This window comes from Rana temporaria, chromosome 2, assembly GCF_905171775.1.
Source record: "Rana temporaria chromosome 2, aRanTem1.1, whole genome shotgun sequence".
NCBI lineage: Eukaryota > Metazoa > Chordata > Amphibia > Anura > Ranidae > Rana > Rana temporaria.
Window position 1 is genome coordinate 73,313,324 of NC_053490.1, and position 12,122 is coordinate 73,325,445.

Consider the following 12,122-nt stretch of genomic DNA (forward strand, 5'->3'; position numbering starts at 1 on the left):
TGATTGGAAGAACGGCCCACACCCCCTATCCTCATAGGTAGACACTTTGAGCTCTGTTGAATCATTCAGGGCTCTGCTCATCTACTTATAGCATCCTCCCCAACACAAAACTCTGCTGCTTTTATCATATGTGATGGAGAACTTGTCAGGAGTTATCAGGCTGATAACAGAAGAACCGAGCAGGAGACAGCTAAGGGACATAGTGCTTTGAAGAAAAGACTGCAGATATATGTGTCCAGCTCAAATTTCATGGTTTACATCCACTTTAATCTCTTTTTTTTCAATTTGGACCCCATTTTTCCTTTTAACCACTTGCCGACCAGCCACCATCGTTATACGGCTGCAGGTTGGCTCTCCTGCACAAATCTCTGTACGGCGGCTCACAGCATGCCCCTGCTGTCCACCGGTGACCCGCCATCGCCTAGTACAGAGGTTTTTAAACAAGGCGTATCCCCATTCTGACAGGAGACATAACAGAGGTCTACTGTTTTCAGTGATCGGGAACAGTGATCCCTGTCATGTCGCTGGCAGCCCATCCCCCCTACAGTTAGAACACAGTTAGAACACACCCAGGGAACACAGTTAACCCCTTGATCGCCACCTAGTGTTAACCCCTTCCCTGCCAGTGTCATTTTTACATTGATCAGTGCATTTTTTTAGCACTGATCAATGTAATACTGTCACTGATCCCCAAAAAGTGTAATTTGGGGTCATATTTGTCCGCCGCAATTTCGCAATCCCGCTAAAAATCGCAGATCGCTGCCATTACTAGTAAAAACAATTAAAATAATTGAAAGTTCCTAAATCTATTCCATAGTTTGTAGACGTGATAAGTTTTGCGAAAACCAATCAATATAACGCCTAAATACCAAAAATATGTAGACAAATATATATTAGCCTAAACTGATGAATAAATTCGTTACATTCTATATTATATATATTTTGGATATGTATTATGGTAAAAGTTTTTCTTTTAAATTGTTGCTCTTTGTTTGTTTATAGCACAAAAAATAAAAACCGCAGAGGTGATCAAATACCACCAAAAGAAAGCTCTATTTGTGGGAAAACAAGGACAATTTTGTTTGGGTACAGCCTTGCATTACTGCGCAATTGTCAGTTAAAGCAACGCAGTGCCATATTACAAAAAATGACCCGGTCATTAAGGGGGCAAATCCTTCCAGGGCTGAAGTGGTTAATGTACAATCTAAAAAAAATTGTACATTTTGTAAAATACAAGAACGAGTGAGCACATTTTACAGATACCACACAGAGACAATAAATATAAAATCATATACATTTTATTTACATCAATATTACTACACATACAGTTATGATACTGCCTTTAAAATATTAGTACATAGAATTCAGCTTTTGTCTGCATATTCATATATACCTGACAAAAAAAAAACAACAACTTTTTAGTAGTCTTTTATATACAAAACCCCTTTAACCACTTTAGCCCCGGACCATTTGGCTGGCCAAAGATCAGAGCACTTTTTGCGATTCGGCACTGCATTGCTTTAACTGACAATTGCGCAGTCGTGCGACGTGGCTCCCAAACAAAATTGACGTCCTTTTTTTTCCCACAAATAAAGCTTTCTTTTGGTGATATTTGATCACCTCTGCGTTTTTTATTATTTGCGCTATAAATAAAATAGAGCGACAATTTAGAAAAAAAATTTGATATATTTTTCTTTTTGTTATAATAAATTTCCCCCAAAAATATATATCCACCGATGGACACTGATGGGCACGGCTCGGAAGCACTAATGGGCATTGTTGGGCAGCACTGATGAGCAGCACTGATTGGTGTCACTGATGGGCACTGATTGGTGTCACTGATGGGCACTGATTGGTGTCACTGATGGTTACTGATTGGTGTCACTGATGGATACTGATTGGTGGCACTGATCTGCATTTATTGGTGGCACTGGGGGGCTTTACTGTATTCAGGGCACTAATGATCAGTACCCTGGTTACCTGTCCGGTTGTCCCCTGGGAGGAGATGCCACTGATCGGCTCTCTTCGCTACACACTCTGTTAGTGTGAGGTGATGAGAGACGATTACCAGCACTTCCACATTTCCATGTGACCGGCTGTAATTGCACACAGCTGATCACATGATTGAAGAACCGCGTCATCGGCTCTTTACAGAGATTGGGATCGCACTGTGTCCATTCATATGATGTCCACCCAGAACGAGAGCCACACCGCTCCTCCGTCATTTAACAGTGGGCAGGGGCAAGCAGTTAATCTTGGTATCAGTTGCTCCTGGAAACATCTGTCTCAAATAATGAAAACGTTCACCTTCCTTGTTCATCTATTTCACAAAATTTCCATCGGTCCAAATTTTATGTGAAGTGGAGGCAAAAATATCTGTTGGGTCAATGAATGGTTCTTGTGTCTTGTTTCTCTTTCCTTGGACCAAATTCTTTCAGAGTTGACCTTTATTTTTAATGTAATGTACCTCTTTGGCACAGCTTTCCCATTCGCATATGTAACAGTACTTGGTATATCCAAGCTGCATTCCAAGCAGCAGAGCCACTCTTAGATCTCCAAAGATATTCCAGTTTTCCTTGGTGTACTCGATGTGCTTTAACCTGCCTGGCGGTCTTCCCGAGTCTGACTCGGGGTTTGATTTTCCTGCTGCGAGCGGAAACCCCGAGTCAGACTCGGGCTTGCCTCGCTAGATCCACAGGCACAAGTTACTTACCTTGTCCCTGGATCCAGCGATGCCACCGCGCTGTGTGAGCGAGCGGGACCTCGCTCGATTCACACAGTGCCTCCGTGTGACGCCGATCTCCGTTCCCTGCGACGTTACGACGCACGGGGACGGAGAACGGCGCCAAATTCAAAAAAGTAAACAAACACCTTACATACAGTATACTGTAATCTTATAGATTACAGTACTGTATGTAAAAAAAAACACACCCCCCTTGTCCCTAGTGGTCTGTCCTGTGTCATGCATGTCATTTTATATAATAAAAACGTTTCTTTCTCCCTGCAAACTGTAGATTGTCCATAGCAACCAAAAGTGTCCCTTTATGTCAAAAATAGTTTTAGATCAGCTAAAAAACAGCGATAATAAATTATAATCACTTGCAGAAATGTGCGATAGCGATTTGTGGGGAAATTCGTCATAAAAAAAAAAAATAATGACAGCAACAATTCTGCAACTGAGCAAATTTCAGTGATTTTGATTTGATTACATTATTGAATAATTTTTATTATAATTATATTATTATTTGTTATAATTATTTATAATTATTTATTATATTATAATTTATAATTTTGTTTTTAAAAAAATGTCATACCTGGGATGCCTATTAGAATCTTGTTTGGTCAGATTTAAGTGAGTTATTTCTAAAAATTACAGACCTACAATATAAAACGCCAAATTTCCTTGCAAATAATGGTACCGCTTTTAGCATGTTTTTTCTGACAGAATCATACCACCAGGGAGGTTAACCACAGTTCCATATGTTTTTATATGTTTTAAACTCGCTCATCTTTAGAGTGCAGCAGGCACGTGTGTGCGCTTCTGCATTGTGGGGGACCCGATGTGCATGGCCGACGGGCACGATGTCCATCGGCTACGCGTGATCGCCATTCTGTCAGGAGTGGAGAGACAGATAGGAACAGCGATCTGGCTCCTCCTCTAGTCGGTCATATCCTCCGCAGTTTGAGACACACACGAGGGAACACATTTAACCCCTTGACCGCCCCTAGTGTTAACCTCTTCCCTGCCAGTGAGATTTAAACAGTAATCAGTGCATTTTTATAGCACTGTTCGCTGTATAAATGTCATTGGTCCCAAAAATGTTTCAAAACTGTCCGATCTGTCCGCCGCAATGTCGCAGCCCTGCTAAAAATCACAGATCGTGGCCATTACTAATAAAAAAAATGATAATAAAAATGCCATAAATATATCCCAAATTTTTGTAGACGCTATAACATTTGCACAAATTAATCAATATATGCTTATTGCGATTTTTTTTACAAAAATATGTAGAAGAATACATATCGGCCTAAACTGAAGAAGAAATTAGTTATTTATATTTTTTTGGAGGGATATTTTTTATAGCAAAAAGTAAAAAATACTGCTTTTTTTCGAAACTGTTGCTCTTTCTATATACGGTGTGTATATATATATATATATATATATATATATATATATATATATATATATATATACACCATATATATTATAAATTAGGAGGGTCCCACAGGCACACAACAAGAAGTGAAATGATAATGAGAAATCTCATAGATCCCATAGTTATCTTGAGAAAATATGTCCTCATTGGAAAACTTCCATATTGATTATCCAGTGAATTTCCCATTACTTTCTCTCCCAATAGCAAAGGTCCCCAAGACAAACCAAGGGGGTGAATCTCCAGAGACAGGCAGAAACAAAAACCTGAATGGACATTTAAAACTTTCACCCTAACTTAAAAAAAAGTGTTTGTTTTGGGTATGCTATAAAATCTCTACTCTGTTTGAGAATTAATTACCATATACTTAGCACGTAAAAAACATTCCTGCTATTTCTTGTATTTTATGTAACTGTTGAAATTATTTAAATAGAGTATCTGAAAAACACGGGTATAATGTAATATGTACATAATTATAACAATAACCTGTCAGCCCTCTTTGTGTAAAGCGGCCATTCTGAGATTTCTGCTAATCAATTTATAATTTTGTTTTTGCACCTCCTCAGAAAATTCTTTTTAGAAGGATAATTAGATAAAATTAAATGCATAAACAAAAATCAGATTGCTAGTGAGCAATGCTTGCCTCGAGGATATGAAGTAGTAAAGCACTTTTTTCTTTGCTGCGATACACCAACCAGTCACATGATTCTAATTAGCGTTACATTTTCTTCAGATAAGAGCAAAGGGAGAAAAAAAAACATACATTAGGTGTGAAAACTAATCAACATGTGATTTTATTTTGTCCATTAGAAACATATTGGTAGAGCAATCACAACTTCAATTATGGAAACACGATTATCCAAAATGACCTCCTCCTTAATGGTCCTTTTACTTAAAGGGGAGTTCCAGGTTAATTCAACACCACTGTTTCCTACTATCCTGCACTGGTACTCACGAAAATCCATCCCCCCTAGGTGCACTTCTACCAGAAACAACAGTGGGCTCTGTCCTACCAATGGGCTCTTAGGGAATCAATATACTGTATCTGTATTATCACCTGTAAGTGGAACGGGCAGAATCTAAACATGTACCTTAAGTGCAACTGATTAAGGGGATGGGGCAGTGCAGACCTCTTTTTTGTGTAATGAAAAGGTCAGACATTGTGGCGATTCAAAAAAATATAGTAATTTAAGCGGTTCCCGAGCGACTCCTGTACATATACGTTGGCTGGGCTGCCGTGTGCAAAACCACTACACAGGGCAAGTAAAACATGTTTATTATTTTTAAAGAAGAATATTTTTTTTTTAATCTTTACAATTTAATAAAAAAAAACAAGGTTTTCTAATCTAGAGCTGAGTTTTTCTGATTATAGCTATGGCTGAGGAAATTTCTTCTTCCAAACTTGTTTCTACTGAGTTTGTGCACTATAAGCTCAACAACATAGCCAAGTGGTCAAAAACTAAGAAAATTAAAATTGCTTTGTTATATAAATCTGAACATCAGACTCCTAATTCAAACTTTACTGCATCATGACAGTTCATATTATCCGCAATACTCTGGTTTTATGGTAGTAATTACCAAGTGAAATTGCTTTATCTAGTCTGGTAACAAATGTTTCTAGGAAGAAGAGTTGTATCTTCCTGTAAATTGATGAAATTGCACATTTATTAAAATAATGCCCCACTTTGTCCTGCTATACTGACTGTGCAGCATTCTTTTGATTTGTTTTACATATTTTAGTTGCCAAGAAGCCTTTAATAAACTCTGCACAGCACATAGATTATAGATAATATTAGTTGAAGATAAATAGGTGTGAAGATTTTTCAAAATTAGAAGACCATTCATGTGTCCATCTTCTTAAAGTCTTGTTATATATTTTTTCAACATGTTTGTGTGTAATTTGTTTTAAAGGCAAAAGTTATATGTCAGTTATAGAATCTAGTGGGCTGATTTCAAACTATAGAGTAATGCCCCATACACACGCTTGGGATTTCCGATGGGAAAAAGTCAGTCGGGAATCAAAAAAAGAGAGCTGGTTCTCTTTTTTTTGCCGGCGCGTTTGGCAGTTTTCCCGTCGGAAAAACTGCGAGGGAGCATACACATGGCCGGGACGTCACCCCCCCCCCGTTGTGTTCTAGGAACACTCGGCTCCCAGTACACAGCGGGAGCCAATCGGCAGGCGTAGCGCGACTCGCTCATGCACTGTAGGAAACCGGGCAGTGAAGCCGGATCACTTCACTTCCTGGTTCCCTCACCGAGGATGGAGGGGGGCAGCAGAGTGACGAGCGATCGCTCGTCCTCTGCTGCGGACGGTGCTGTACTCCAGGATAGGAGTGTTCTAATATTAAAAGTCAGCAGCTGCAGTATTTGTAGCTGCTGGCTTTTAATATTTTTTTTTCAGCGGGCATCCGCTTTAATTACACTAACCCAAGAAAGTCACAGGTTTTCATTATGCACCATTACGACTTTCTAGATACTGATATCCTTATAAACAATGACATCAGTTGATAGTGAGGATTTCGGTTGCCTCCACAGCATCCTTGTTTGACCCTGCTCTGCCGCTCTCCCTCAGCACTGGGTTCACACTAGCTGACTGATGGAGAAAAGTTGCGGGAGAAGAGAAACATTGAAATTATAGTCAGTAGTGTTGAGCAAACGTTTCAGCCTGAGCATGAGTTGAATTTTTTTTTAAATATGCCCCATATCAAAGAAGTGCTAAACAGAAACAATAGGACAGATAATGGAACATATTTATTATAATATTACAGCTTGATTAATACATGATTCCTTCAGCTGCTTTGAGATAACACAGCCACACAAAAAAAAAAAAAAAGAAAAAAGATGCCCCTGACTATTTCTCAATTGTGCAATTAGTTTGGGTTAATATCTGTCCTATTCCGATAAAACTGGTCAACAAGGTAAACTATTCAACAGGGCTCACAGTAAAGAGTGTGGGGCCAGTAGTTTGTGTTTAAATAATGGAGGATACAGAATGAACATGTTGAATAGTTGAAATTGGTAAACAAAACTATTTAATCCCTTATGCCGCGTACACACGATCGGATTTTCCGATGAGAAAAGTCCGATTGATGTGTGTGGGCCCCATCTGACTGGAAAAAAAATCTGATGGGAAATTACGATCGTCTGTGTGGAATTCCATCTGAGAAAAATCCACCCGTGCTCAGAATCAAGTCGACGCATGCTTGGGAGCATTGAACTTAATTTTTCTCGGCTCATTGTAGTGTTTTACGTCACCGCGTTTTGGACGGTCGGAATTTGGTCTGATAGTGTGTATGCAAGAGAGCTTGAACGGAATTCCAATGAAAAAAAACATCGGATTTTAGACCATCGGATACTCCGATCGTGTGTACGCGGCATAAGAGAAGGGATTCTAACTAGGTGATCCTCTGCAGGTAGGAGTATTCATCACTGGGAGTACCATCTAGAATCATAGGATTAGTGTACACCAGGGTTATGCAATTAGTGGACCTCCAGCTGTTACAAAACTACATGTCCCATCATGCCTCTGCCTCTGGGTGTCATACTTGTGGCTGTCAGAATCTTACTATGCCTCATGGTACTTGTAGTTCTGCAACAGCTGGTGGTGTGCTAATTGCACATCCCTGGTGTACAATATCATATTTTTTAAACTACAATTTTCTTGTGGTATATCTACAGCAGACCTGTCCAAAAATATCTGCATTGCCTGCCCAGTAGTAAAGGCTCAGGGATTCCAAATGCACACACAAAACATAGATTTGCTGATGTACACAGATGATCTGTCGGGTCTAAAGCCTCGTACACACGATCGGACATCAAACAAACTTTCCCTTGGATTTTTGTCCGAAGGGAGTTGTCCAGTCACACCCATAGCATACACACGCTCTGACTTTTCTGCAAACTTTTCTAAACCTTTCCCAACATCACATGGTTTTTCTGCTCTTTTCTGCTCTTTACCGCCACCCTTTGGTTAACTTCTGCTATTGTTGGTTGATTTTAACATGCGTATTTGCACTATGTACAAAAGTTTGATGGCATGCTGTACACACGGTCGGACTAGGCACCATCAGACTTTTGTTGTTAAAAAGTTTGTCCGTTTGCAGACCGAACTTTCTGTCCGATGAAACCGGAAAAAGTGGAGCGTACACGCGAACGGACAAATTTGACAACTTGCAGATTTTGAAGTTTGTTGGCAAAAAGTCAGACCGTGTGTATGGGCCTTAAGAAAGGAAAAGTGTGTGGTTTCAAAACTGCTGTTTCATTTTGAATGTTGTATGAACTATACGGCTAAAATAGTAATTGCATGTTTACATTTTTTTTGAAGTTTTGTGCTTGAGGGTTTATAGTCATTGTTATCCAAAAGTAAAAAAAAAACAGCTTCACCACAAGTACAGCATTAATGCAGTTTACGCTCTTATACTGTATAATCATTTACTTCAAATGACATAAAATAAAGATTAGTAATTATACAGACTCTCTTGCCTGTAACATTTTGGACTTTTTTTTTTACTTTTAGAAGCATCCAACAGCATCGTCAGATAAAACTTTTTTTGCATTTTTTTTCTTTGTTGTGACTAGTTGTCATCCTCCCCCGGATACTTATTTTATTGCCTGGAGCAATACCCCATAGCTGTACCAATTGCTGTCATTTCAAATTATACTTGCTTTTCTTCTTGCTCATCTGTGTCTTACCCTTCCAGGGCTTGGCATAGCTTCAAATAACTACAAATTATTTGATGCTGGTTCTAGCAGTTGAAATGGTTATATGTACTCTTCACTGCAAGAGGCAACTAAAATGTTACATTCCAGATCTTGAAGTTCTCAGCGTTATCAACATCATCTCGCTACAATCATGAAAAAAAATTGGATGGTTTGGAACTAATTAAAAGAAAAATTGTATCTGCCAAGAACACTCAAACCAGTCAACTTTAAAAAAAATGGACTTGGTGTCAATTGATAAGGAAAAAGTATATTTTTAATGTTCAGTTTGTTTCCAAGATAAATAAACCATTTTCTCTGTGGATCAATGACTCGTTCTCTGCCTGTAGAGCAATGGCAACAAAATGACAAATCCAATTATTATTCTAATTTAATATCCTGCCTATTTCTGCAAGAAACAAAGTTCCAGAGAGTTGAATATAAGTGTTATGTTATCCAGAATATTAATGTTGTTAGGTTTGCAAGCTTAGTCTCGTAAGGTTTGCTTAGAGCAAAAGTTAATGTTGCTTTTCAAATGGATTTCTGCTTGCTTGACCCCATAGAAACAGACTGCAGGAGCATCAGCAGTTTCCCATATGTATTAACATTAATAGAAGTGTCTTTAAAGTGAGCTTGCAGAATTGATAATTTAAAGATAAATTCCACCTTTTTAGCAAACACTATAGTATAAGACAGACAACAAAATGTGTTATTTTGTATTTGCAACGTATTAGTAATCTTTTTCCATTACACTTAATACAGTGTCCACTGCTTTAACATTTTGCTAGTATGTGCATGGCAGTCCAGAGACAGTTTGGATGCTGATGAACTAAAGTCATACTCTAGATCAGGGGTGCCTAACCTTTTGAATCTCAAGGGCCACTTAAGCGACTTGGTAACTGGTCGGGGGCCACAATAAACGGAGCGGGCGGATGGCAGGTCCATGTCTGCTCTGTATATGCAGAGCAGACACGCACACAGCCCAATTTTTTTTTATTCTAGGGGATCGGATTGGAGTTAGGACACAAAGGGGCCTAAGAATGCTTTCACACTGAAGCGCTGCGGTTTATAAATGCAGTGTACCTTCGGCTTTCCTGAACTTTGCAATAGACTTCAATTATATTCTGCAGATTTGGTGCACTTTCAGAAAGCTCACAAAACTTGTAGGTAATAACAGAAGTCTATGGCTCAGTGCAGGTAACCCGCAGGCGCACTGCTCTGCATCTGCAAAATCAGTTTGAAAGCAGCCCAGTAACCACTGCAGAACAGATATGCCTATATATACAATGTGATTTTAGTAATAAACTGACCTTTAATAACAGTATTCTATTATATTCCATCCCAGAGCAGGAGGTCGTGGTCCACATTAGAGGGCTCAGCGGGTCATTGGTTGGGCACCCCTGCTCTAGATCAAAACTGCTGGCATTAAACATAGTAAACATTTCTGCCTCATGCTAGGTCCCCACCACTCTTGCTGCTCGATAGGTAAAGTTCATAATATAAGTTTTAGAATACTTTTTTACTGGTATTCTAAATACTTTACTGGCAAATAGTATTTTACTGGTATCTATAATGAACATGGTGTCATACCCCGGCAACCTTAACGAACTTGTGACAAATGGCTAGACAGGCTCACGCTGCGCTGTCACTGACACGCAAGGATGGCACTTTCAACCTCCCTCTGAAAGAAAGATTTTCCACCTTGCGGGATCACAATCTGAGCACCAGCAGACTGAGAGTGATCACTGCTGGTATGGTTAACTGTGCAGTTAATCCTTTATACTCCAAATCAATCACTGCCAGCAGATATTTTTATTGTAAAGATCAAACATCAACACTAACAATTATGACTTATAATAAATATCTAATACCCACTGTCACCACAGACAGGAATATCCAGAGAGAGATTTACCATATAGTAGCGCTCTTCAAAGGGACAGGGATACTTTAAGCTCTGCGGTACTGCATTAGAGACAATAGTAACACTTTTCAGAATATTATTTAATAATAGAAAAGGTAAAATGGTGCAAATAACATATTTGCATAAAAAAGGTATTACAAATGAAACAAAGAGACACAATAATGCTACAGAAAAAACAAAAAGGATATGAAAATAGTTAAAGAATATGTAAAGGTTCATTTAAAAAAACAAAACAAAACAAACATGTCATACTTACCTCCTCTGTGCAGTTGGTTTTGTACAAAGTAGCCCTGATCCTCCTGTTCTGGGGTCCCTCAGCGGCTCTCCTTGCTCCTTCTCTTCTTAAGAGCCACGTTGGAGAGCCACTCTCCCTTGGGGCACTCGTGTGGGTGTGCTCCCGTGTCCTGCTGCTGCGTCCATTAAAACAGACAGCAGCACTCGGCCCCACCCTGCTCCTGCATCATTGGATTTGATTGACAGCAGAGGGAGCCAATGGCTGCACTGCTATCAACCTATCCAATCAGGACCCAGGACACTGGCTGTAGCTGGTGTCATTGTCCCCATCACTGGAAAGGCCGGGTTCAGGTAAGTAAAGGGGGGCCTCTGGGGGGCTGCTGCATCACAGGAGGTTTTTCACCTTAATGCATGGAGGTCTGAGGAGTGATTGATGGGATGTCACAGTATTTACGTCCTCCCTCGAATACAGTTTTATACATACTGTATATTAATATCTTAAAATATCTACAGGTTGCATTCTAATATGTTCTATATTATTGTCCAGCATGAAATTACTGTTTGAATAAATGAGTACAAATATCATGGGTATCAGATGCCTTTTGGTACCCCCCCCCCCCCCAAGTTAGTGGTGTTTGGGCTTAAAGTAATGCTAATTAAGTGATACAGGTAAATATGTCTTTATTCTGGCTTTACTATTATCAGCTCAGGAATTATGAAATACACTGAAGTTTTGATTCTCCAGGAAGAGATAGACAAAAATGTGTATTTGCTAACTACTCCAGCTAAACTATTTATGACCAGTGACTAAACAGTTCCAAGGATAGCCTCTGCACTCTATGCTTGGAGTAAATTTCCAGGTGCTCTTCCACAAAAAAAATCCATATAAACCCAAAACTGATGTAGAGGGACTCACTGGTCTTGCAGAGGAGGAAGAGTGTTTTTAGTGTCAACATTTCAATAAAGCTAAGTCCATCTTTCTCAAGGCCAAAGGTCTTAAGAAAGATGGACTGAGGTTCATCGAAACATTGACAATAAAAACGCTGCTCTTTTTGTTCTTCCTCCTCTGCAAGACCAGTGAGTGCATCTACACCAGTTTTGAATTTATATGACCA

General features: G+C 39.3%; 1 protein-coding gene across 2 annotated transcripts in view; it reads left to right on the top strand.

Annotated features, from left to right (window-relative positions):
- Positions 1-12,122, top strand: part of TRPC4 (transient receptor potential cation channel subfamily C member 4) — a 231,465-nt gene that overhangs the window by 104,744 nt on the left and 114,599 nt on the right. The window lies entirely within an intron of this gene.